This window comes from Thalassophryne amazonica, unplaced genomic scaffold (assembly GCF_902500255.1).
Source record: "Thalassophryne amazonica unplaced genomic scaffold, fThaAma1.1, whole genome shotgun sequence".
Lineage (NCBI taxonomy): Eukaryota > Metazoa > Chordata > Actinopteri > Batrachoidiformes > Batrachoididae > Thalassophryne > Thalassophryne amazonica.
In genome coordinates, this window is record NW_022986233.1 from 253,389 (window position 1) to 279,093 (window position 25,705).

The following is a 25,705-nucleotide window of genomic DNA, read 5'->3' on the forward strand; positions in this document are numbered from 1 at the left end:
AGAGCTGAGCTTAATTGGTTCTTCCAAAAAAATAACCACAAATTGTAATAGTTTGTCTGCATCCAGGAGCTGAAGGAAGTTGAAGCTGAAAAAAGCTGTGACAGAACACTGCTAGGAAAAATCTCTTAATCAGATGCAGATCAAAAAGTAGCTGAGAGCTAATCAAAAACTTGGGAGCTTAAGACAATCCAGAATAATTCTGCGTAGGAACACACAGGAAAAAGGCCAGTTACCATGTGAGGTTAGCTGAGTTTCTAGTGTCAGCCCAGGATTTCAAAGATATGTCCACATGTTTTTTAAAGTTGTCCATCTTTGTGTAGATGCTGAAAAAAGATTAAGAAGCTTCTGCAGGTAGCCAAAGTACCCTGTAGCATCTGTGGAGCTTTTTGCTGCATCTGAAACAAGATGAACTGTATGTGCTCCACAGGGAACAAACAGAGCTCTTGAGTTTAACTCACATGATCTAGCTTGAACACCCTTTTGTTTTCCCTTCATGTTTGCCCCATTGTCATATGACTGTCCTCTACAGTCCCTTAAATTGAATGTTTAGTTCTTTTAGTCTGTTGAGGATGAGTGCTGAGAGGCTTTCTCCGGTGGTTTCTTCTGCCTCCAGAAACCCCAAAAAATGTTCCTTTATTTGAGGAGTGCCTTCTACTGTTACTGTTCTTCTTATCACTGACATTTGCTCCTTGTGGCTTAGATCTGGAGTACAGTCCAAAATAATGGAATAATATTTGCTTACTTTAATTTCTGCCACAATGGAGTCCAAAATTTGTTCACCGATGCAATTTATTAGTTATTCTGAATAGTTTTTCCGAGGTATGTTGTGTGGCTTGCTCCTCTATCCACCTTTTCTATATGCTCTTTGAGTACAGAGAGTTCTACTTCTTTCAGAAAATTTCCATTATTAAAATCATGCAGTTTGTCAGAGCTTCCCCGAAATGCAATATGTCGTTCTGCCAGTGATTGAATTATTGCCACCAACCTGGTTAGAACTTCTCGCCACCTTCTCCTCTCTGCATTTATTAGTGCCATTTCTGCCTTGTCTATTGTCTGGCCACTCTTAATACGGCTTTCTAACTCTTTCCATGATGCCATGTTTTTGCAGTGTTCAGGGCTCAATTTCCCTGGTGGAAGTCAATGAGGTAGTCAAACAACTCTGCAGGGGCAAGGCCCTGGGGATTGATGAGATCTGTCCAGAAATGCTGAAGACTCTGGGTGTGGCGGGACTGTCTATGGATGAGATGTCTCTTCAGCATTGTGTTGAGGTCTGGGACAGTGCCCAAGGAGTGGCAAACTGGGGTGGTGGTCCCCATATTTAATAAAGGGGAACAGAGAGTGTTCACCAATTACAGGGGCATCACAGTACTCAGCCTCCCTGGTAAAGTCTACTCCAGGATGCTGGAAAGGAGGGTTCAGCTGATAGTCGAACCTCTGATTGAAGAGGAACAATGGGGGTTCTGTCCTGGTCATGAACAAATGACCAGCTCTTCAATCTCACAAAGATGCTGGAGGGTGCATGAAAGTATACCCATCCAGTCTACATGTGTTTTGTGGACTGAGAGAAGGCATATGATCGGATTCCACGGGAGATACTTTTGGGAGGTGCTGCGGAAGTATTAAGTGAGGGAGTTCCTTCACAGGGCCATCCAATCTCTGTACTCAAAGTGAGAGCTGTGTTCGTGTGCTTTCCCGTAAGGTAGTCTCATTTCCAGTGGGGGTTGGCCTCCGCCTCGTTACCAATCCCGTTTGTGATATTCATGGATAGGATATCAAGGCGTAGGCCGGGGGAGGAGGGTTTCCAGTTTGCTGGGCTCAGGGTCTCAACACTGCTTTTTGCAGATGATGTGGTCCTGTTGGCTTCATCACCCTGTGACCTCCAAAACTCACTGGATCAGTTTGCAGCCGAGTGTGAAGCGGTTGGGATATGGATCAGCACCTCTAAATCTGAGGCCATGGTTCTCAGCAGGAAACCAATGGATACCTACTCTGGGTCGGGAATGTGGTCTTGCCCCATGTTTATGAGTTCAAGTATCTTGGGGTCTTGTTCATGAGTGAGGGGACAATGGAGCGTGAGATTTGCCAGAGAATCAGCGCAGAAAGGGCAGTTTGGCATGTGCTCTGCTGTACTGTTGTGAGGTGCAATCATGGAAAAAAGAAGCTTCCATAAAAGCTCTATATATGTGAAGTACATCCAAAAAGTGTCCGGCCTTCTTTTGTTCCAAACCTTCTTGCATGTGCATGTATTTTTTCCCCATCCACATCTCACACTTGTCGCAAGCATCAAGCCAACGAGTGCAGACGCCCATGAGAACTGGCGTTGCCACTTTTTGAAAACAGGTCCCAGAGTGGATGAGTTTAAACGAGTTAAACACAGAATTTGCATTTTGATGTGGGCCGATGATGTCATAGCACTTCCAGCCTCTGGAAGCTTAGCTGCTCATAATTAATGATGTAGTTTTTAACAGGGTCATTTAATATACTTTCTTTTTGTTCTTGGTGAATCATTAATGATATTTATTTTCCATCGCTAGTAGAATGTTGAAAAGATGAAAGGTGGTTGTGGTGAATGCTAATCGTGAATAAAGGGACCCTTGTGACACGAAAAATAATTGTAAAAATTACTTTTCTTTAGGCTGCTCCCATTAGTGGGTCACCACAGCAGATCAAGCCTTTCCATCTCTCCCTGTCCTCTGTATCTTCCTTTGTCACACTAACCAACTGCATGCCCTCCCTCATGTAGCAAAATTAAAGGGTCATCAGCTTTTCAGACCGGATGGGGCTGAGACCATGTTGCAGTTGTTGTCACCTGCGGCAGTAAAAGCTGAAGTGCTGACTGACTTTCATCAAGTGCATGGTCTTCAAGGGGTTGAGAAGACCTTGGAGCGTTTGCATCAGTGGTGTTACTGGCCAGGGATGTTTGTTGAGGTGGCAAAGTGGCATGTGAGAGGTACCAGGTGGCCAAGGTGAGTCAACCAGCAGTTCGTGGCCCTATGGGACACCCATTGGCGTCCCAGCCTAGTGAGACTCTTGCCACTGATTTTACCATTTTAGAGCCTAGCCATGGTGGAATAGAATGTCTTCAGTAAATACACGTAAAATACATGTGTGTGTGTGTATATATATATATATATATATATATATATATATATATATATATATATATATATATATATATATATATCCATTTTCTTCCGCTTTATCCGGAGTCGGGTCACGGGGGCAGCAGCCAGCTCAAGCAAAGCCGCCCAGACCTCCCGATCCACACACACCTCCTCCAGCTCCTCCGGGGGAACCCCAAGGCGTTCCCAAGCCAGACGAGAGATGTAGTCCCTCCAGCATGTCCTGGGTCTTCCCCGGGGCCTCCTCCCAGTGGGACGTGCCCGGAACACCTCTCCAGCGAGGCGTCCAGGGGGCATCTGGAAAAGATGCTCAAGCCACCTCAACTGACTCCTTTCGACATGGAGGAGCAGCGGCTGGACTCCGAGCTCCTCCCGAGTGACCGAGCTCCTCACCCTATCTCTAAGGGAGCGCCCAGCCACCCTGCAGCGGAAACTCATCTCGGCCGCTTGTACTTGCGATCTCGTTCTTTCAGTCATGAGTCAAATCTCATGACCATAGTTGAGGATTGGAACGTAGATCGATCGGTAAATCGAGAGCTTTGCCCCCCTACTCAGTTCTCTCTTCACCACGACGGTCCGATACAGCGACCGCATCACTGCAGATGCTGCACCGATCCGTCTATCGATCTCACGCTCCATCTGTCCCTCACTCAATCAATCAATCAATCAATTTTTTTATATAGCGCCAAATCACAACAAACAGTTGCCCCAAGGCGCTTTATATTGTAAGGCAAGGCCATACAATAATTATGTAAAACCCCAACGGTCAAAACGACCCCCTGTGAGCAAGCACTTGGCTACAGTGGGAAGGAAAAACTCCCTTTTAACAGGAAGAAACCTCCAGCAGAACCAGGCTCAGGGAGGGGCAGTCTTCTGCTGGGACTGGTTGGGGCTGAGGGAGAGAACCAGGAAAAAGACATGCTGTGGAGAGGAGCAGATATCGATCACTAATGATTAAATGCAGAGTGGTGCATACAGAGCAAAAAGAGAAAGAAACAGTGCATCATGGGAACCCCCCAGCAGTCTACGTCTATAGCAGCATAACTAAGGGATGGTTCAGGGTCACCTGATCCAGCCCTAACTATAAGCTTTAGCAAAAAGGAAAGTTTTAAGCCTAATCTTAAAAGTAGAGACGGTGTCTGTCTCCCTGATCTGAATTGGGAGCTGGTTCCACAGGAGAGGAGCCTGAAAGCTGAAGGCTCTGCCTCCCATTCTACTCTTACAAACCCTAGGAACTACAAGTAAGCCTGCAGTCTGAGAGCGAAGCGCTCTATTGGGGTGATATGGTACTACGAGGTCCCTAAGATAAGATGGGACCTGATTATTCAAAACCTTATAAGTAAGAAGAATAATTTTAAATTCTATTCTAGAATTAACAGGAAGCCAATGAAGAGAGGCCAATATGGGTGAGATATGCTCTCTCCTTCTAGTCCCCGTCAGTACTCTAGCTGCAGCATTTTGAATTAACTGAAGGCTTTTTAGGGAACTTTTAGGACAACCTGATAATAATGAATTATAATAGTCCAGCCTAGAGGAAATAAATGCATGAATTAGTTTTTCAGCATCACTCTGAGACAAGACCTTTCTGATTTTAGAGATATTGCGTAAATGCAAAAAAAGCAGTCCTACATATTTGTTTAATATGCGCTTTGAATGACATATCCTCATCAAAAATGACTCCAAGATTTCTCACAGTATTACTAGAGGTCAGGGTAATGCCATCCAGAGTAAGGATCTGGTTAGACACCATGTTTCTAAGATTTGTGGGGCCAAGTACAATAACTTCAGTTTTATCTGAGTTTAAAAGCAGGAAATTATCTTTATGTCTGTAAGACAATCCTGCAGTTTAGCTAATTGGTGTGTGTCCTCTGGCTTCATGGATAGATAAAGCTGGGTATCATCTGCGTAACAATGAAAATTTAAGCAATACCGTCTAATAATACTGCCTAAGGGAAGCAGGTATAAAGTGAATAAAATTGGTCCTAGCACAGAACCTTGTGGAACTCCATAATTAACTTTAGTCTGTGAAGAAGATTCCCCATTTACATGAACAAATTGTAATCTATTAGACAAATATGATTCAAACCACCGCAGCGCAGTGCCTTTAATACCTATGGCATGCTCTAATCTCTGTAATAAAATTTTATGGTCAACAGTATCAAAAGCAGCACTGAGGTCTAACAGAACAAGCACAGAGATGAGTCCACTGTCCGAGGCCATAAGAAGATCATTTGTAACCTTCACTAATGCTGTTTCTGTACTATGATGAATTCTAAAACCTGACTGAAACTCTTCAAATAGACCATTCCTCTGCAGATGATCAGTTAGCTGTTTTACAACTACCCTTTCAAGAATTTTTGAGAGAAAAGGAAGGTTGGAGATTGGCCTATAATTAGCTAAGATAGCTGGGTCAAGTGATGGCTTTTTAAGTAATGGTTTAATTACTGCCACCTTAAAAGCCTGTGGTACATAGCCAACTAACAAAGATAGATTGATCATATTTAAGATCGAAGCATTAAATAATGGTAGGGCTTCCTTGAGCACACCTGGTAGGAATGGGGTCTAATAAACATGTTGATGGTTTGGATGAAGTAACTAATGAAAATAACTCAGACAGAACAATCGGAGAGAAAGAGTCTAACCAAATACCGGCATCACTGAAAGCAGCCAAAGATAACGATACGTCTTTGGGATGGTTATGAGTAATTTTTTCTCTAATAGTTAAAATTTTGTTAGCAAAGAAAGTCATGAAGTCATTACTAGTTAAAGTTAATGGAATACTCAGCTCAATAGAGCTCTGACTCTTTGTCAGCCTGGCTACAGTGCTGAAAAGAAACCTGGGGTTGTTCTTATTTTCTTCAATTAGTGATGAGTAGAAAGATGTCCTAGCTTTACGGAGGGCACTCGTGAACAAGACCCTGAGATACTTAAACTCCTCCACTTGAGGCAAGGACACTCCACCGACCTGAAGAGGGCAAAGCGCCTTTTTTGAGTCGAGAACCATGGCCTTGGATTTGGAGGTGCTGATTTTCATCCCGGATGCTTCACACTCGGCTGCAAACCACCTCAGTGCACGCTGAAGGTCCTGATTTGACAAAGCCAACAGACCCACATCGTCCGCAAACAGCAGAGACGAGATTCTGTGGTTCCCAAACCAGACCCCCTCTACACCCTGGCTGCGCCTAGAAATTCTGCCCATAAAAATAATGAACAGAACTGGTGACAAAGGGCAGCCCTGGCGGAGGCCAACGTGCACTGGAAACAGGTTTGACTTGCTACTGGCAATGCGAACCAAGCTCCTGCTGCAGTCATACAGGGACCGGATAGCCCTTAGCAAAGGACCCCGGACCCCGTACTCCCGGAGCACTCCCCACAGGGTGCGCCGAGGGACATGGTCGAATGCCTTCTCCAGATCCACAAAACACATGTGGACTGGTTGGGCAAACTCCCATGAACCCTCGAGCACCCGATGGAGCGTGTAGAGCTGGTCCAGTGTGCCACGACCAGGACAAAAACCACACTGCTCCTCCTGAATCCGAGGTTCAACCATCGGTCGAATTCTCCTCTCCAGTACTCTGGAATAGACCTTACCGGGGAGGATGAGGAGTGTGATCCCCCTATAGTTGGAACACACCCTCCGGTCCCCCTTCTTAAACAGAGGGACCACCACCCCGGTCTGCCAATCCAGAGGCACTGTCCCCGATCGCCACGCGATGTTGCAGAGGCGTGTCAGCCAAGACAGCCCGGTCATCAGGTCAAACTCACCACTCTGATACTTTATTTTAATGAGTGTTGTTCTAACAGTTATTGTTAATTTGTTTCTTCGCAGACATGCAGCCGTTGTTGGTGATTAAAGAAGAAACTCTCCCTGAACACCAGGCATGGAATCTGAGTGTTGACCAAGAGGACATTAAAGAAGAAGAGAAGGTGTGGATAAGTCAGCAGGGAGAGCAGCTTCAGCAGCTGAAGGAGGCAGATCTCACCAAGTTTGGTTTCACTGCCGTCCCTGTGAAGAGTGAAAATGATGATGAAAAACCAGAGTCATCACAACTTCATCAAAGCCCAAGTGATGAGAGCACAGAGGCTGAGCCTGTAGCCAGCAGCTCATCTGTACACAGAACACTGATGGCAGAAGCTGATGGAGAGGATGATGGAGGACCACAATCAGCCAGCAACTCAGGTCCAAACAGTCATTTACAACCAGATACCAGTGGCAGGAGTTCAGACAGTTCTGGAACTGAGACTGATGACAGTGATGACTGGAAACAGACCAGATAACTTCAGTCAAGTTTTAACAGTTGAAAAAATATTAATATTGTTTGTTCAACCAAATGCAACATTGCTGAGACAGAATTTATTTATTCTCAAGCATCTGGACCCATGAACAATTCAGAGCAATACAAGGGGAGGCAAGCAAGCGTGAAACCATTTTGCTGTTCTGATTGGAGTAAAACACAGAAACAGAAGACAATTCAGACAGGAAAGAAACCATTTGATTGTTCTGAATGTAGTCGAAGATTTGCATGTCCTGAAAAGACACATGATAGACCACAAGATCAGGGACTTCTAACAAATGGCTTCAAAAGAATGGCAGGGATCTCACAAAATGATAAATGCAGATTCTGACATACAGCTGTTGAGAGTGAAAACCATCTAACTTCTGCATGCCAGATCCTCATGGCAGACGGACATTATACATCCAGACAGAACAAGATCTGTCAATATCTCCACTGGAAGGTATGCAAGGAACTGGAAATGGAAGTCAAAGAACATGTCTGGGAGCACAAGCCAGCACCAGTCTCATCCAATGGAAATGTAACTGTCTTCTACGACAAAGAGATCCCAGCAGGAAGACACAATGAAGGAGATGCAATCAAACCTGATATTGTCATCTGGAACAAGCAAGAGAAAAAGCCAAAATCATCGACGTGACAGTCCCCAATAACTATGGCCTGAATCGAGCGGAAAGGGGAAAGATCTTGAAATACCAAGACCTGAAAAATGACCTACGAACAACACGGTCATTGAAAGACATCAATATTGTTGGGAAAGTGTAGTGACACGGACCCACAACAGGGGGCGCAAATGAACGGTCAATAGATGAGCCAAAATATAACAATTTAATGTTGTGAATGTGCACAACGAACATACAGACAATCACAGAATATCATAACAGTCAATACACAGAGGTGACGTGTGGGCAGGCTCGAGGATAGAAGACGTCTGTCCTGAGAAGAGCCGGAACCACACGATTTCCGCCGCCCCAGAACCTGGTGAATACTGGAGCCGCCAAGTCCCGAATTCCCAGGTGATCACCGTCCCCGACTGTCGGATCTGGTACTGCTGGCGAAGAACAAAGACAGTCAAGTGTGGGTGTGTGTACACCCAGTAACAACAACGGTGGGAATGCCACCTCCACCTCTCACTCAACATGTTGCAGTGGTCTCAGAGGAAAAGGAGCGCCGTCATGCACAGCCTCCACCAAAACGACCGGTTCTCCTGCAAACACTCACAATCACAGATTTATAAATCTCAAAAAAAAGAGTAGTACCTCCTATGAAGTATGATATCTCGGCAACGAGGTGGAGATGACGTCTGGTCTTTATGGAGTGAGATGATGTTGAGTAGATGGGTGACAGCTGTCAGGAGGTAATGAGCGACAGCTGTCACCCCCGGCTGTGTCCATGGCGGCAGCGCCCTCTCGTGCCTGAAGCCCGCACTTCAGGCAGGGCGCCCTCTGGTGGTGGGCCAGCAGTACCTCCTCTTCTGACCAGGTTTGTCGGGGTGTCGGCGGTAGAAGTCGGCCAGGAGGGCTGGATCCAGGATGAAGCTCCTCTTCACCCAGGAGCGTTCTTCGGGTCCATACCCCTCCCAGTCCACCAAGTACTGGAAACCCCGACCCATCCGACGGACGTCCAGGAGCCGGCGCACCGTCCAAGCCGGCTCCCCGTCGATGATCCGAGCAGGAGGCGGCGCCGGTCCGGGAGCACAGAGGGGTGAGGTGTGGTGAGGTTTGATGCGGGACACGTGGAAAACCGGATGGATCCGCAGTGAAGCCGGGAGTTGGAGCTTCACTGCGGCAGGACTGAGGACTTTGAGGATCCTGAAGGGGCCAATGTACCTGTCCTGAAGTTTTGGGGAGTCCACCTGGAGGGGGATGTCCTTCGTGGAAAGCCACACCTCCTGCCCGGGCTGGTAAGCAGGGGCCGGGGATCGCCGGCGGTCTGCATGGGTCTTCGCCCTCGTCCGGGCCTTCAACAAGGCAGAACGGGCGGAGCGCCACACCTGACGGCACTTCCGCAGGTGGGCCTGGACCGAGGGCACACCGACCTCTCCCTCCACCACGGGAAACAACGGGGCTGATACCCCAAACACACCTCAAATGGGGAGAGGCCGGTGGCAGAAGACACCTGGCTGTTACGCGCATACTCAATCCAGGCCAGATGGTTACTCCAGGCCGTCGGGTGCGCGGATGTGACGCAGCGGAGGGTCTGTTCCAAGTCCTGGTTGGCCCGCTCTGCCTGTCCGTTCATCTGTGGATGGTACCCGGACGAGAGGCTCACGGTGGCCCCCAGTTCCCTGCAGAAGCTCCTCCAGACGTGTGAGGAGAACTGGGGACCATGATCAGAGACGATGTCGGAGGGTATCCCATGCAGACGGACGACGTGGTGGACCAGGAGGTCTGCTGTCTCCTGGGCTGTTGGGAGCTTCGGGAGGGCCACGAAGTGGGCTGCCTTGGAGAATCGGTCCACTTTCGTGAAGATGGTGGTGTTGCCCTGGGACGGCGGGAGACCCGTGACGAAATCCAGGCCGATGTGGGACCAGGGGCGATGAGGCACCGGCAGCGGCTGGAGGAGCCCTTGGGCCTTCTTATGTACTGCCTTGCCCCTGGCACAGGTGGTGCAGGCCTGGATATATTCCCGGACGTCGGCCTCCATAGATGCCCACCAGAAGCGCTGCCGGACAACTGCCACGGTCCTTCGCACCCTTGGATGACAGGAGAGCTTGGAACCGTGACAGAAGTCCAAGACTGCAGCTCTGGCCTCTGGTGGGACATACTGACGGTTCTTCAGACCGGTTCCAGGGTCCGGGCTCCGTGCCAGGGCCTCCTGGACGGTCTTCTCCACGTCCCAGGTGAGGATGGCTACGATAGTGGACTCCGGAATGATGGGCTCCGGTGGATCCGACAGCTCTGTTTTGACTTTGTCTTCGTGTACCCGGGACAAGGCATCCGATCTCTGGTTCTTGGTCCCGGGGTGATAGGTGATCCGGAAGTCGAAACGCCCGAAGAACAGTGACCAGCGGGCTTGCCTGGGGTTCATCCGCTTGGCGGTCCTGATATACTCCAGGTTCCGATGGTCAGTGAAAACCGTGAATGGCACAGACGCTCCCTCCAACAGGTGTCTCCACTCCTCAAGAGCCTCTTTCACCGCAAGGAGTTCTCGATTGCCGACGTCATAGTTCCGTTCAGCCGGGGTCAACCTGCGGGAAAAGTAGGCACACGGGTGAAGAACCTTATCGGTCTCTCCGCTCTGGGACAGCACGGCTCCTATCCCTGAGTCAGAGGCGTCCACTTCAACCATGAACTGGCGGCTAGGGTCGGGCTGCACCAAAACTGGCGCAGTAGAGAACCGTCGTTTCAACTCCTTGAACGCGGCTTTGCACCGATCCGACCAGGTGAAGGGGACTTTTGGAGAGGTCAGGGCTGTCAGGGGGCTAACTACCTGACTGTAGCCCTTAATGAACCTCCTATAGAAATTAGCAAAGCCGAGGAACTGTTGCAGCTTCCTACGGCTTGTTGGTTGGGGCCAATCTCTCACCGCCGCAACCTTGGCCGGATCAGGGGCGACGGAGTTGGAGGAGATTATAAACCCCAGGAAGGACAAAGACGCGCGGTGAAACTCGCACTTCTCGCCCTTCACAAACAGTCGGTTCTCTAACAACCGCTGCAGGACCTGACGTACATGCTGGACATGGGTCTCAGGATCCGGAGAAAAGATGAGAATATCGTCCAGATATACGAAGACGAATCGGTGCAGGAAGTCCCGCAAGACGTCGTTAACCAAGGCTTGGAACGTCGCGGGGGCGTTGGTGAGGCCGAACGGCATGACCAGGTACTCAAAGTGACCTAACGGGGTGTTAAATGCCGTCTTCCATTCGTCTCCCTTCCGGATCCGAACCAGGTGATACGCATTCCTAAGATCCAGCTTAGTAAAGATTTTGGCTCCATGCAGGGGGGTGAACACGGAATCTAACAATGGCAACGGGTATCGGTTGCGAACCGTAATCTCATTCAGCCCCCTGTAATCAATACATGGACGAAGTCCGCCATCTTTCTTGCCCACAAAAAAGAAACCTGCCCCCATCGGGGAGGTGGAGTTCCGGATCAGCCCGGCAGCTAATGAGTCCCGGATGTAGGTCTCCATTGATTCGCGCTCAGGTCGTGAGAGGTTGTACAGCCTGCTGGACGGGAACTCAGCGCCTGGAACCAAATCAATGGCACAATCGTACGGACGGTGCGGGGGAAGGGTGAGTGCCAGATCCTTGCTGAAGACGTCAGCAAGATCGTGGTACTCAACCGGCACTGCCGTCAGATTGGGAGGGACTTTGACCTCCTCCTTAGCCTGTGAACCGGGAGGAACTGAGGATCCTAAACACCCCCGATGGCAGGTTTCGCTCCACTGAACCACCACCCCAGACGGCCAATCAATCCGGGGATTGTGCTTCAACATCCATGGGATGCCCAAAATCACGCGGGAGGTAGAAGGAGTCACAAAAAACTCAATCTCCTCCCGATGGTTTCCAGACACTACCAGAGTTACTGGTTGTGTCTTGTGTGTGAGTAAAGGGAGGAGGGTGCCATCTAGTGCCCGCACCTGCAATGGCGAAGGAAGCGCCACCAGAGGGAGCCCTACCTCCCTTGCCCATCTGCTGTCTAGCAGATTCCCTTCTGACCCCGTGTCCACCAGTGCTCGGGCTTGAAGGGTTAAATCCCCGCTCAGGATTGTGACTGGGAGTCGTGTGGCAATTTGTGTGTGTCTCACTTGAATGGTTTGACCCCTCCTTAGCCCAGTCTCTAAGGGCGGTTGTTGTCGTTTTGGCCGTTTGGGGCAGTTTCTCTGTGTGTGCTCAGTTGAGCTGCAGAGAAAACACTCTCCACGGATCAGCCTCCCCATTTTGGCCCTGTGCGTTTCCCTAACAACGTCAGCAGGGGGAGCTGTTGCCCCACAAAGCGCTGCGGCTGTGGAGCGTGGGGAGGGCGGCGCCTTATCGAACCCGGAAGGGAGAGGGGCGGCGCGTATCCGGTCACGTCCTTCGCCTCGCTCCCGACGGCGTTCCTCCAACCGATTGTCTAACCGTATAACGAGATCGATAAGCCCATCTAAATCCCGCGGTTCCTCCTTAGCTACCAGCTGCTCCTTCAGAACCAACGACAGTCCGTTTACGAAGGCGGCGCGGAGCGCAACGTTATTCCAGCCGGACCTCGCAGCCGCGATGCGGAAGTTGACTGCATAAGCGGCTGCGCTCTCGCGTCCCTGTCTCATTGACAGCAGCACAGTTGAAGCGGTCTCTCCTCTGTTAGGGTGATCAAACACTGTTCTGAACTCCCCCACAAACCCAGTGTATGCTGATAACAACCGTGAGTTCTGTTCCCAGAGCGCCGTAGCCCAGGCGCGTGCTTTACCCCGAAGCAGAGCAATCACATAAGTTATTTTACTAGCATCTGACGCATACATGACGGGACGTTGTGCGAAGATGAGCGAACACTGCATAAGAAAGTCCGCGCACGTCTCCACACAACCTCCGTACGGCTCAGGAGGGCTTATGTATGCTTCAGGGGATGGTGGGAGGGGTTGTTGAACCACCACTGGAACGTTTATATCCTGCACAGGGTCGGCAGGAGGACGAGCTGCAGCAGCGCCCTGAGCGCTCGCCGCCATCTGCGCGGAGAGAGCCTCCACCCTGCGGTTCAGGAGGATGTTTTGCTCAGTCATTTGATCCAACCGAGTCGTAAAGGCGGTGAGAATGTGCTGCAGCTCACCAATCACGTCTCCTGCAGACGCCTGCGCTCCCTGCTCTTCCATTGGTCGTTCAACAGCTGGGTGACGCCCCTCGGAGTCCATGACGCTGGCCGAGATATCCTGTTGGGAAAGTGTAGTGACACGGACCCACAACAGGGGGCGCAAATGAACGGTCAATAGATGAGCCAAAATATAACAATTTAATGTTGTGAATGTGCACAACGAACATACAGACAATCACAGAATATCATAACAGTCAATACACAGAGGTGACGTGTGGGCAGGCTCGAGGATAGAAGACGTCTGTCCTGAGAAGAGCCGGAACCACACGATTTCCGCCGCCCCAGAACCTGGTGAATACTGGAGCCGCCAAGTCCCGAATTCCCAGGTGATCACCGTCCCCGACTGTCGGATCTGGTACTGCTGGCGAAGAACAAAGACAGTCAAGTGTGGGTGTGTGTACACCCAGTAACAACAACGGTGGGAATGCCACCTCCACCTCTCACTCAACACGTTGCAGTGGTCTCAGAGGAAAAGGAGCGCCGTCATGCACAGCCTCCACCAAAACGACCGGTTCTCCTGCAAACACTCACAATCACAGATTTATAAATCTCAAAAAAAAGGCTGAGAGTAGTACCTCCTATGAAGTATGATATCTCGGCAACGAGGTGGAGATGACGTCTGGTCTTTATGGAGTGAGATGATGTTGAGTAGATGGGTGACAGCTGTCAAGAGGTAATGAGCGACAGCTGTCACCCCCGGCTGTGTCCATGGCGGCAGCGCCCTCTCGTGCCTGAAGCCCACACTTCAGGCAGGGCGCCCTCTGGTGGTGGGCCAGCAGTACCTCCTCTTCTGGTGGCCCACACAACAAATATCATCCCAGTTGTGGTGGGAGCAACAGGAAGAAGAACCTGAAGAAATACCTTGAGGCAATCCCTGGTCACCCAAGTGCACATGAGGTGCAGTTGTCTGCAATTAAAGGAACGATCACCATCTTGAAGAGAGCCCTCGGATACAATGCCAGCTCTGGTTAGGATAACTATAGAGCCTACGGTGCAACTTTAGATGCCAGGTTTGGGGCCCACTGCATTCTATTAAAAAGACATCAAAGGTAAATGAAAAAACAAAAGACAATGAATGTGGTCGCAGATTTAGAGATAAGCGCACCCTGAAAAGACACATGATAATTCATACAGGACAGTCGTCTCGTGAAAACAGTCCATAAGTTCTACAAAGACATTGGTATGGAATTTGGACTGGATAAGTCCTCAAAATGCACTCATACAGGACAAAAACCATTTGTCTGTTCTGAGTGTGGTCAAAGATTTGGCCAAAAGAGCCACCTGAAAACACACATGATAATTCAACTATAGAACCTAGGATGCAACTTTAGACCCCAAGTTTGGGGCCCATTGCATTCTACTAAAAAAACATCAAAGATAAATGAAAAAACAAAAGACAAAAAGCATTTGTCTGTTCTGAGTGTGGTCAAAGATTTGGGCGAAAGAGCACCCTAAGTGATGAGAGCACAGAGGCTGAGCCTGTAGCCAGCAGCTCATCTGTACACAGAACACTGACAGCAGAAGCTGATGGAGAGGATGATGGAGGACCACAACCAGCCAGCAACTCAGGTCCAAACAGTCATTTACAACCAGATACCAGTGGCAGGAGTTCAGACAGTTCTGGAACTGAACAGAAGAACACTCAGCTGGATAATCCACCAGATCAGCATAGTTCTGATCCTGGACTCCAGCAACAACAGCATCAATGGGCCAAAAGAAACAAGCGAAATTACAACACAGTTAATTGGACCATTGAAGAGAAAAAAAAGATCTTTCACTGCTTCACTTACTCAAGGCATGAGAAGTGGGGCAGAAAGAAAAAAGCAATATTTGAGGAACGCATAAAAGAAGCGAATTTACCTACACAAAAGAAAGAAGCCACCACAACCGCAAAACTGGAATCGATTGCCTCACAGATCGCAAAATATCTGACGACTGAGGAAATAAAAAAAATAAAGGAAGAAGCCCAAAAGGAAGCGATAAAAGACTATCAATTGCTGGATAAAGGGAAGCAACTACAGTTTAAAAGGAGTCAGTGGAAGAGGGAGGAAGAATGGATACTGTTGTGGGCAAAAGAATATGCCAAAATAAAATACCCCAAAAATCAGACAAAGACATCCAAAGAATGGCAAAAAATATTCCACCACCACTGCCCAAGTAAGAAAGACATCACTTGTAAGAATCTCACCACCCAAAAATCAAACTTTATCAAACAAAAACATTTCTCAGATAATGAAATAAAAACAATGCAACAGGAGGTTGAGAAAATGATAAGAGAAGGCATCTGCCCTCTGACGCAACCCATTACACCACCAAAAAATGATTGCCCTCAAAAAAAGTTTATCCCCGAAAAAACAAACCATCCACTGCCTCCCGAAAAACCGAACCATTCACTGCCTCCCGAAAAACGGAACCATTTATTCCCTCCCGAAAAAATGAACAAGTCATTGCCCCCCGAAAAAACGAGCAACTCAATGCCTCCCGAAAAACCGAACCACTCACTGCCTCCCGAAAAAATGAACAACTCACTGCCCCCTGAAAAAATGAGCAACTCATTACCCACCGAAAAAACGAACAACTCACCAGCTCATCTACAAAATAATTCACAGGTGCACACAGACCCAGAACAGCAGGAACTAGAAGAGGAATTGGCAAATAAGATTGAAGAAACAAGAAAAATGGACATGAAAGAACGCCCAAAGCTGACTAAACTAAAAGAAAATAAAAAATTCAAAAATATCCTTCAAAAAGTTAACATAGGACTGACCAAACTGGTCCCAAGAGGAGCCACATTGACAGAGTTAAACTCTGTAAATTATTGAGCGGCATGGTACATACAAAGTAAATTAGCCCCACAAGATTTGGAGAGAAACAGTACCACAAATAAGAAAAAGAATACCATGCCACGATGGAAAAAGAAATTACAACAAAAAATCAGCTGCCTAAGAGCAGAGATCTCCCAAATGGCCACATTTTTGGGAAACAAGAACCACAAAAAGAATCTTCTAAAAAAAATAAATCGCATTAAAAGAAAATACAATGTTGAAGACAAACTGCTAGGTGGAAGGCTGGCTGAACATCAAGCCTTAGTAAAAGCTTTCGCAGCACAAATTAGGAATAAAGACAAGAAAATACAAGCAAAACAGATAAACAAACTATTTGCAACAAACCCCAGACTAGTGTACAGAAAGCTGGCAAATGACACAATAGAAGTACAACAACCACCTGAGAGAAAGGAAATTGAAAAATTTTGGAGACCACTCTTTGAAGACCCAAAACAACACCAAGAGGCTGAGTGGATTGAAAAAATACAACAGAAAAACAAAGACAAACAACAAATGCCAGCAATTGTAATCAATGAAGAAGAGATCAGAAAGAAAATGAGTGAATACAGTAACTTCAAGGCACCTGGCATCGACAAAATCCCAAATTTTTGGCTGAAAAGACTGACAGCATTACACCAACATTATGCTGTGGCTTTCACAAAAATATTGAACGGAGAAGAGGACACACCAGACTGGCTAACGACAGGGAACACAAGCCTAATTCCAAAAACCAAGGAAACACAGCTTCCCAACAAGTACAGACCCATCTGCTGCCTAACAACAACATACAAATGGCTGACAGGAATCATAGCTGATGCCATTTATGAACATCTTGACAATAGTGGTTACCTGGAAAATGAACAAAAAGGATGTTCCAAAAGAAGATTAGGAGCTAAAGACCAGTTACTGACAGACAAAGCTATCCTGGAGGACTGCAAAACAAGGCAGAAGAACCTCAGCATGGCTTGGATTGATTACAAAAAGGCATTTGACAGTGTACCACACTCCTGGATCTTGAGGTGCTTAGAACTCTACAACATCAATGAGAAAATAAGAACCTTCCTGAAAGCACAAATGAACAAGTGGAACACCTGTTATGTGTCGGACGCAGCTCGGAGAACCGACCAGCGTTTGAAGGACCCAGTATGAAATAAGCAGAGCACGGTACAAAGGCTAACTGAATTTAATACATAACAGTGAAAATGTAATAACAGAAAGGTGCGGCCTGGCGTGGTGCGCTCCCAGCAGCGCTAACGGTCCGGAGCCAGAAGCTGTTTCGGACCCAAGGACCCCGCCGACACCCCCCAGGTGGCCGCAACAACCGAGTCTGTGAAAGAAGGAACCATTATGTGAGTCCACACTCTACACACAGAACACTTAAAGGTGTACAAACAGCAAACACTTCCTGGCTTGATTACTGATCAGCTTCCCAACCTGCAGGCATGGAACATCCCGTTCACAAAACTCCACCGCAGTGGAAGCTGATACATGACTAACATACAGCTCAATACAATAAGGTGTGAGGGACACCACATTTACTGACTGTATAACTGTTAGTCACAAAATCCAACGTACCTCAGGAAGTGTGCTGACGAGCGTGAGACCTCACCCCCTCCTCTTTCACAGACCGTGCATCAAACCTGGACATTCTCAGCGTCCGCTGCTGATGAGATGGCTCCCAAGACGACGATCTCACCCGTCTGGTCACAAGGTCGAGTCTCTGGCAAATACACACTGTGCACTCCAGTCTCAAATGCCAACATGCTCCAATCCATCCAGATGCACCTCAGCTGTGAGTCCTGACGAGTCGCAGGTGATCAGGGTGAGGTCCTGACAGCCTCAGCAACACAGCCACTCAGTCCCAAATGCACGCCACCTGGGAGGAAAACAAACAGACAAACAAAACCGGCAGCCAGGCCCCCCCAGCCATATAACAGTACCCCACCCTCACGGGAAGCCTCCCGGCGACCACACACACCTGGCCCAGGAGAAACACCCCCCTCCAGGGACCATGGCTGGAAACCGCGTCTGCGTTCGTCCTCCAACAGACTGGTTGAACTGGCTGCATCTTTGCCCTTGTTTGACAGTCTCAGCACAGGTGTGGCCAGGAGTTCCTACACCTGTGCGGTCAGCCTTTAACCAAACATGTGTGCTTAGTCAGAAAACAAAACAACCAAAACATCCCCCCCGCCCCAGGGGACCGTCCCATCAAACCCCAGGGAAGGGGAGAAAGGAAAGACAACCCAACCCAAGACCACAAACAAAAACACTAAAACACCCCCCCCCCCCCCCCCCCCCCCAGAGGACCGTTCCATCAAACCCCAGGGAAGGGGAGAAAAGAAAAACAATCCAAATTTAAGCTCACAAACAAATGCCAAAATACCCCCCCCCCTCCTCCCCCCCAAACGAAACGTAGGGACCAACACCCCCCAGAGGGCCACCCGCCAGCTCCAGGAGTAATAACCACGGCCGAGGTCCCTCTGGGATCCAACGTCACCCACGGGGACCACCAGCGCCCCCCAGAGGACCACTCGTCAACCCCAGGAGACGCCTCCCCGCATGACTAATGGACCCAGCCCCGGCCGTCCACGGCTAGATGGACCCAACGCCCGTTCCCCCCCAGAGGACACCACAGTCAAACCCTGAGGGCGGAAACTGGGGGAGGGAAAACAAAAAAAAAACCCAAACCCCCCCCCCCCTCCCCTCCCGGGTGCAGAGGCCACCTGGGAAACGCCCAGCACAACCTAACTGCACCCCTCCAGCAATGCCGACACCACGGCACACCCGGCCGGAGTCAGAGGAGAAGAGAGGGCATAACAAAAAACAAAGAGAAAAAACAACCCAAAGACCACCCCATCACCCCCCAGGGGACCGTTCCATCCAACCCTGGGGATGTGAAACAAAAAGAAACAAAAGAAAAAAAAACAGACCAACACACAGTTGTTTGGGTCCCTGTTCTCTTTATGTTTTTCTGTTTTTTGCAAAGGCTACAGGGTCACACCCCCAGACAAATAGTGGAAAAAAAAAAAAAAAAAAAAAGCCCACACAAAAACCAACTCAAAAAACACCCACACAAAATGAACTAACACAAAACAAATCAGTGAGTTATACCGTCAAGCTCAACCAAATGGAACACACCTGTTCCTACTCAAGAGCTTGACGGTAACGTGATTCAGTCACCACAAGGGGGAACCAGAGTGCTAAAAATGAAAAAACCCCTTGGGCGACAGAAAAAAACAAACGAGCTGCTTTTGTGTGCGCAGCTGAGTGCAACACACAACCAAAATGTGCTCAACTAAATAACGCCGGAGCTGATACAACAGACGCAGTAGTTACCTTTATCCGGGGAAACGGGGCTACGACTGTAACACAGGAAGCCCAGCGACCCGTGCTAACAGAGCTCCGCCGTGCGCGTGAACCCATTACAAACGCACTCTTGCAGCTCCCGTTTACACCTCCCATCCGGTCGGAGTGTGACGCGAAGCCGTCGCCAGTCACACTCCACCACGATCCACGGATGAGGCACAACACAGGAACACGGCTGCAAGAGAGCACAAATCAGTATCCAGTAATGGGTCTCAAACACGCACCTTCCAGGCGGAGAGCCCCGCAACTGATCCGGATAACCACTGCACGTCTGCTGCCGCCTTCCCGGCGCGTTACCGTCTCTGCTAACGCTGGGTCCGTGATGTTTGGCCAGAGACTACTGTTATGTGTCGGACGCAGCTCGGAGAACCGACCAGCGTTTGAAGGACCCAGTATGAAATAAGCAGAGCACGGTACAAAGGCTAACTGAATTTAATACATAACAGTGAAAATGTAATAACAGAAAGGTGCGGCCTGGCGTGGTGCGCTCCCAGCAGCGCTAATGGTCCGGAGCCAGAAGCTGTTTCGGACCCAAGGACCCCGCCGACACCCCCCAGGTGGCCGCAACAACCGAGTCTGTGAAAGAAGGAACCATTATGTGAGTCCACACTCTACACACAGAACACTTAAAGGTGTACAAACAGCAAACACTTCCTGGCTTGATTACTGATCAGCTTCCCAACCTGCAGGCATGGAACATCCCGTTCACAAAACTCCACCGCAGTGGAAGCTGATACATGACTAACATACAGCTCAATACAATAAGGTGTGAGGGACACCACATTTACTGACTGTATAACTGTTAGTCACAAAATCCAACGTACCTCAGGAAGTGTGCTGACGAGCGTGAGACCTCACCCCCTCCTCTTTCACAGACCGTGCATCAAACCTGGACATTCTCAGCGTCCGCTGCTGATGAGATGGCTCCCAAGACGACGATCTCACCCGTCTGGTCACAAGGTCGAGTCTCTGGCAAATACACACTGTGCACTCCAGTCTCAAATGCCAACATGCTCCAATCCATCCAGATGCACCTCAGCTGTGAGTCCTGACGAGTCGCAGGTGATCAGGGTGAGGTCCTGACAGCCTCAGCAACACAGCCACTCAGTCCCAAATGCACGCCACCTGGGAGGAAAACAAACAGACAAACAAAACCGGCAGCCAGGCCCCCCCAGCCATATAACAACACCACCATCACCCTCAATCACACAGAGGGACAAATAACAATCCCAGACGTACGAGTTCAGAAAGGGATACTTCAAGGAGACAGCCTTTCACCTCTCTTATTCTGCTTAATCATGGACCCGCTCAGCAAGATCCTGAAGGAGCAAGACATTGGATATGACTTAGGTAAAGACAAAGGAAAGGAAAACCAAAAACTTGTGAACCATCTGTTGTTCATGGATGATTTGAAAATCTATGCCAACACAAAAAACGGACTCACTCAACTCGTGGAAACTGCCCATAAGTTCTCAAAAGACATTGGCATGGAATTTGGACTGGATAAATGCTCAAAATGCACAATGACAAAAGGAAAAAAGACAAAAACCGAAAACATACAATTGGATGAAGGGAGCTACATTGCAGACCTGGCTGCAGACTCCACATACAAATACTTGGGAATTGAACAAAGTAATTCAATTGAACACAAGAAAATGAGAACAAAAACAACAAAAGAATACCTAAACCGCTTAAAAAAGATCTGCAAAACACAGCTGACACCAAAAAATAAAATCACAGCCATAAACCAGTTTGCAATACCAGTGGTGACCTATGGATTTGGCATAGTGAACTGGCCACAATGCGAACTTAACAAATTGGACACAAAAACCAGAAAAATGCTCACCCTCCACAAAATCACATACAGAAATCAGTGCATGGACAGAATATACCTACCTCGCAGAGAAGGCAGTATGGGTCTTACTGAAATCAACCAGGCCTACAGAGCATCGATAATAAGTATTGGACAGTACTTAAAGAGCTCTGAAGAAGAAATCATAAAAACGGTCACACAACACCACGAGGCCATAAGTGAACGGACCTCAATCACTAAACTGGCAAAAAACTTTGGCGGAGAACTTCTACAAGAGAGAAAAAGCAACAGTCTCACGCCTGCAACAAAACTTGCAAGACAGACCAGAGAACAATACTGCAAAAAAGAAGGAAAACATCGAGTGGAAAGATGGAAACAACACAAAAGAGCCGGACGTTTCCAAGAAGAACTCGAAAAGGAATACATCGACAAAGTTGGATCAATGCAGTGGCTAAAAAATGGAAAACTTGGTTTTGATGGAGAAAGAATTCTGATTGGAGCACAAGATCAGGGACTTCTAACTAATGGCTTCAAAAAAAAATGGCAGGGATCTCACAGAATGATAAATGCCGATTCTGTCATACAGCTGTTGAGAGTGTAAACCATCTAACATCAGCATGCCAGATCCTCATGGCAGATGGGCATTATACATCCAGACATAACAAGATCTGTCAATATCTCCACTGGAAGATCTGCAAGGAACTGGAGTTGGAAGTTAAAGAACATGTCTGGGAGCACGAGCCAACACCAGTCTCATCCAACGGAAAAATAACGATCTTCTATGACAAAGAGATCCCAGCAGGAAGACACATAGAAGGAGGTGCAATCAAACCTGATATTGTCATCTGGAACAAGCAAGAGAAAACAGCCAAAATCATTGATGTGACAGTCCCCAATGATTATGGCCTGAATCGAGCTGAAAGGGGAAAGATCTCAAAATACCAAGACCTGAAAAATGACCTAAGAACAACATGGTCATTGAAAGACATCGATATCATTCCAGTTGTGGTAGGAGCAACAGGCCTGATGAAGAAGAACCTGAAGAAATACCTTGAGGCAATCCCCGGTCACCCAAGTGCACATGAGGTGCAGTTGTCTGCGATTAAGGGAACGATCACCATCTTGAAGAGAGCCCTCGGATACAATGCCAGATCTGGTTAAGATAACTATAGAACCTAGGATGCAACTTTAGACCCCAGGTTTGGGGCCCATTGCATTCTACTAAAAAGACATCAAAGATAAATGAAAAAACAAAAGACAGTCGTCTCGTGAAAACAGTCCATAAGTTCTACAAAGACATTGGTATGGAATTTGGACTGGATAAGTCCTCAAAATGCACAATCAAAAAAAGGTAAAAAGACAAAAACTGAAAACATACAGTTGGATGAAGGAAGCTACATTGAAGATTTGGCTGTCGGCTCCACATACAAAGCCTTGGGAATTGAACAAAATGCTATAATAGAGCACAATAAAATCAGAAAGAAAACAACACAAGAATACCTAAACAGCTTAAAGATCTGCGAAACAGAGTTGACACCAAAGAACAAGATCACAGCCATAAACCAGTTTGCAATACCAGTGGTGACCTATAGGTTTGGCATACTAGACTGGCCACAGCGTGAGCTTAATAACTTAGACATGAAAACCAGGAAGATGCTCACCCTCCACAAAGTCACGTACAGAAATCAGTGCATGAACAGAATATATCTCCCTGAAGAGGGAAAAGCAGCTTTTTACGGTCGAGAACCAAGGCCTCGGATTTGGAGGTGCTGATTTTCATCCCGGACACTTCACACTTGGCTGCAAACCACCCCAGTGCACGCTGAAGGTCCTGATTTGACGAAGCCAACAGAAGCACATCATCCGCAAACAGCAGAGACGAGATTCTGTGGTTCCCAAACCAGACCCCCTCTACACCCTGGCTGCGCCTAGAAATTCTGTCCATAAAAATAATGAACAGAACCGGTGACAAAGGGCAGCCCTGGCGGAGGCCAATGTGCACTGGAAAAAGTTTTGACTTACTACCGGCAATGCAAACCAAGCTCCTGCTGCGGTCGTACAGGGACCGGATAGCCCTTAGCAAAGGACCCTGGACCCCATAATCCCAGAGCACTCCCCACAGGGTGCCCCGAGGGACACGGTCGAATGCCTTCTCCAGATCCACAAAACACATGTGGACTGGTTGGGCGACCTCCCATGAACCCTCGAGCACCCGATGGAGCGTGTAGAGCTGGTCCAGTGTGCCGCGACCAGGACAAAAACCACACTGCTCCTCCTGAATCCGAGGTTCGACCATCAGTCGAATTCTCCTCTCCAGTACTCTGGAATAGACCTTACCGGGGAGGCTGAGGAGTGTGGTCCCCTATAGTTGGAACACACCCTCCGGTCCTCCTTCTTAAACAGAGGGACCGCCACCCCGGTCTGCCAATCCAGAGGCACTGTCCCCGATCGCCCCACGATGTTGCAGAGGCGTGTCAGCCAAGACAGTCCCACAACATCCAGAGACTTAAGGTACTCAGGACGGATTTCATCCACCCCAGGAGCCTTGCCACTGAGGAGCTTTCTAACCACCTTGGTGACTTCGGCCTGGGTAATGGACGAGTCCGCCTCTGAGTCCCCAGTCTCTGCTTCCTCTTCGGAAGACATGACAATGGGATTGAGGAGATCCTTGAAGTACTCCTTCCACTGCCCGACAACATCCCCAGTCAGGGTCAACAGCTCCCCACCCGCACCGTAAACAGTGCTGGTGGAGAGCTGCTTCCGCCTCCTGAGGCGTCGGATGGTTTGCCAGAATCTCTTCGAGGCCGACCGATAGTCCTCCTCCATGGCCTCCCCGAACTCCTCCCAGACCCGAGTTTATATATATATATATATATATATATATATATATATATATATATATATATATATATATATATACGAGGGCTGTCAATAAAGTATAGGTCCTTTTTTTTCCCAAAAACTATATGGATTTCATTCATATGTTTTTACCTCAGACATGCTTGAACCCTCGTGCGCATGCGTGAGTTTTTCCACGCCTGTCGGTGACGTCATCCGCCTGTGAGCACTCCTTGTGGGAGGAGTCGTCCAGCCCCTCGTCGGAATTCCTTTGTCTGAGAAGTTGCTGAGAGACTGGCGCTTTGTTTGATCAAAATTTTTTCTAAACCTGTGAGACACATCGAAGTGGACACGGTTCGAAAAATTAAGCTGGTTTTCGGTGAAAATTTTAACGGCTGATGAGAGATTTTGAGGTGATACTGTCGCTTTAAGGACTTCCCACGGTGCGAGACATCGCGCAGCGCTCTCAGGCGCCGTCGTCAGCCTGTTTCAAACTGAAAACCTCCACATTTCAGGCTCTATTGATCCAGGACGTCATGAGAGAACAGAGAAGTTTCAGAAGAAGTCGGTTTCAGCATTTTATCCGGATACTCCACTGTTAAAGGAGATTTTTTTAATGAAAGATGTGTGGACGGATTGCAGCGTCGGATTGCAGCGTCGGCTCGCAGCCGCTGCGACGCTCCGCCACAGGAAAAACACCTCCATTGGAAGCCTTAAGGACAAGTTGGAACATGTCCAGCTGTTAAACAATTTCTCATATACTCACTCCACTGAAAGCCATCAAAAGCCGCCTGGATTTTACAAATGATTATCAACACGGAGGTGTTTTTCCTGTGCCGCCGCACCGCGCCGGCTGCATCCCGACGCGCGGACCCGTCCGCACATCTTTCATTAAAAAAATCTCCTTTAACAGTGGAATATCCGGATAAAATGCTGAAACCGACTTCTTCTGAAACTTCTCTGTTCTCTCACGACATCCTGGATCAATAGAGCTTGAAATGTGGAGGTTTTCAGCTTGAAACAGGCTGACGACGGCGCCTGAGAGCGCTGCGCGACGTCTCGCACCGTGGGAAGTCCTTAAAGCGACAGTATCACCTCAAAATCTCTCATCAGCCGTTAAAATTTTCACCGAAAACCAGCTTAGTTTTTCGAACCATGTCCACTTCGATGTGTCTCAGGTTTAGAAAAAATTTTGATCAAACAAAGCGCCAGTCTCTCAGCAACTTCTCAGACAAAGGAATTCCGACAAGGGGCTGGATGACTCCTCCCACAAGGAGTGCTCACAGGCAAATGACATCACCGACAGGCGTGGAAAAACTCACGCATGCGCACGAGGGTTCAAGCATGTCTGACGTAAAAACATATGAATGAAATCCATATAGTTTTTGAAAAAAATAAAAAGGACCTATACCTATACTTTATTGACAGATATATATATATATATATATATATATATATATATATATATATATATATATATATATATATATATATATATACACACACACACACACACACACACACACATAAATACACGTGGACAGTCCCTACTCATGATCAGCGAACCGTGACGGTAGCTCAAGTTTTGGTTACGGAATTTTTTTCGAGGTATGGAGTTCCAGCTTGGATACACTCTGGTCAAGGACGGAGTTTAGAG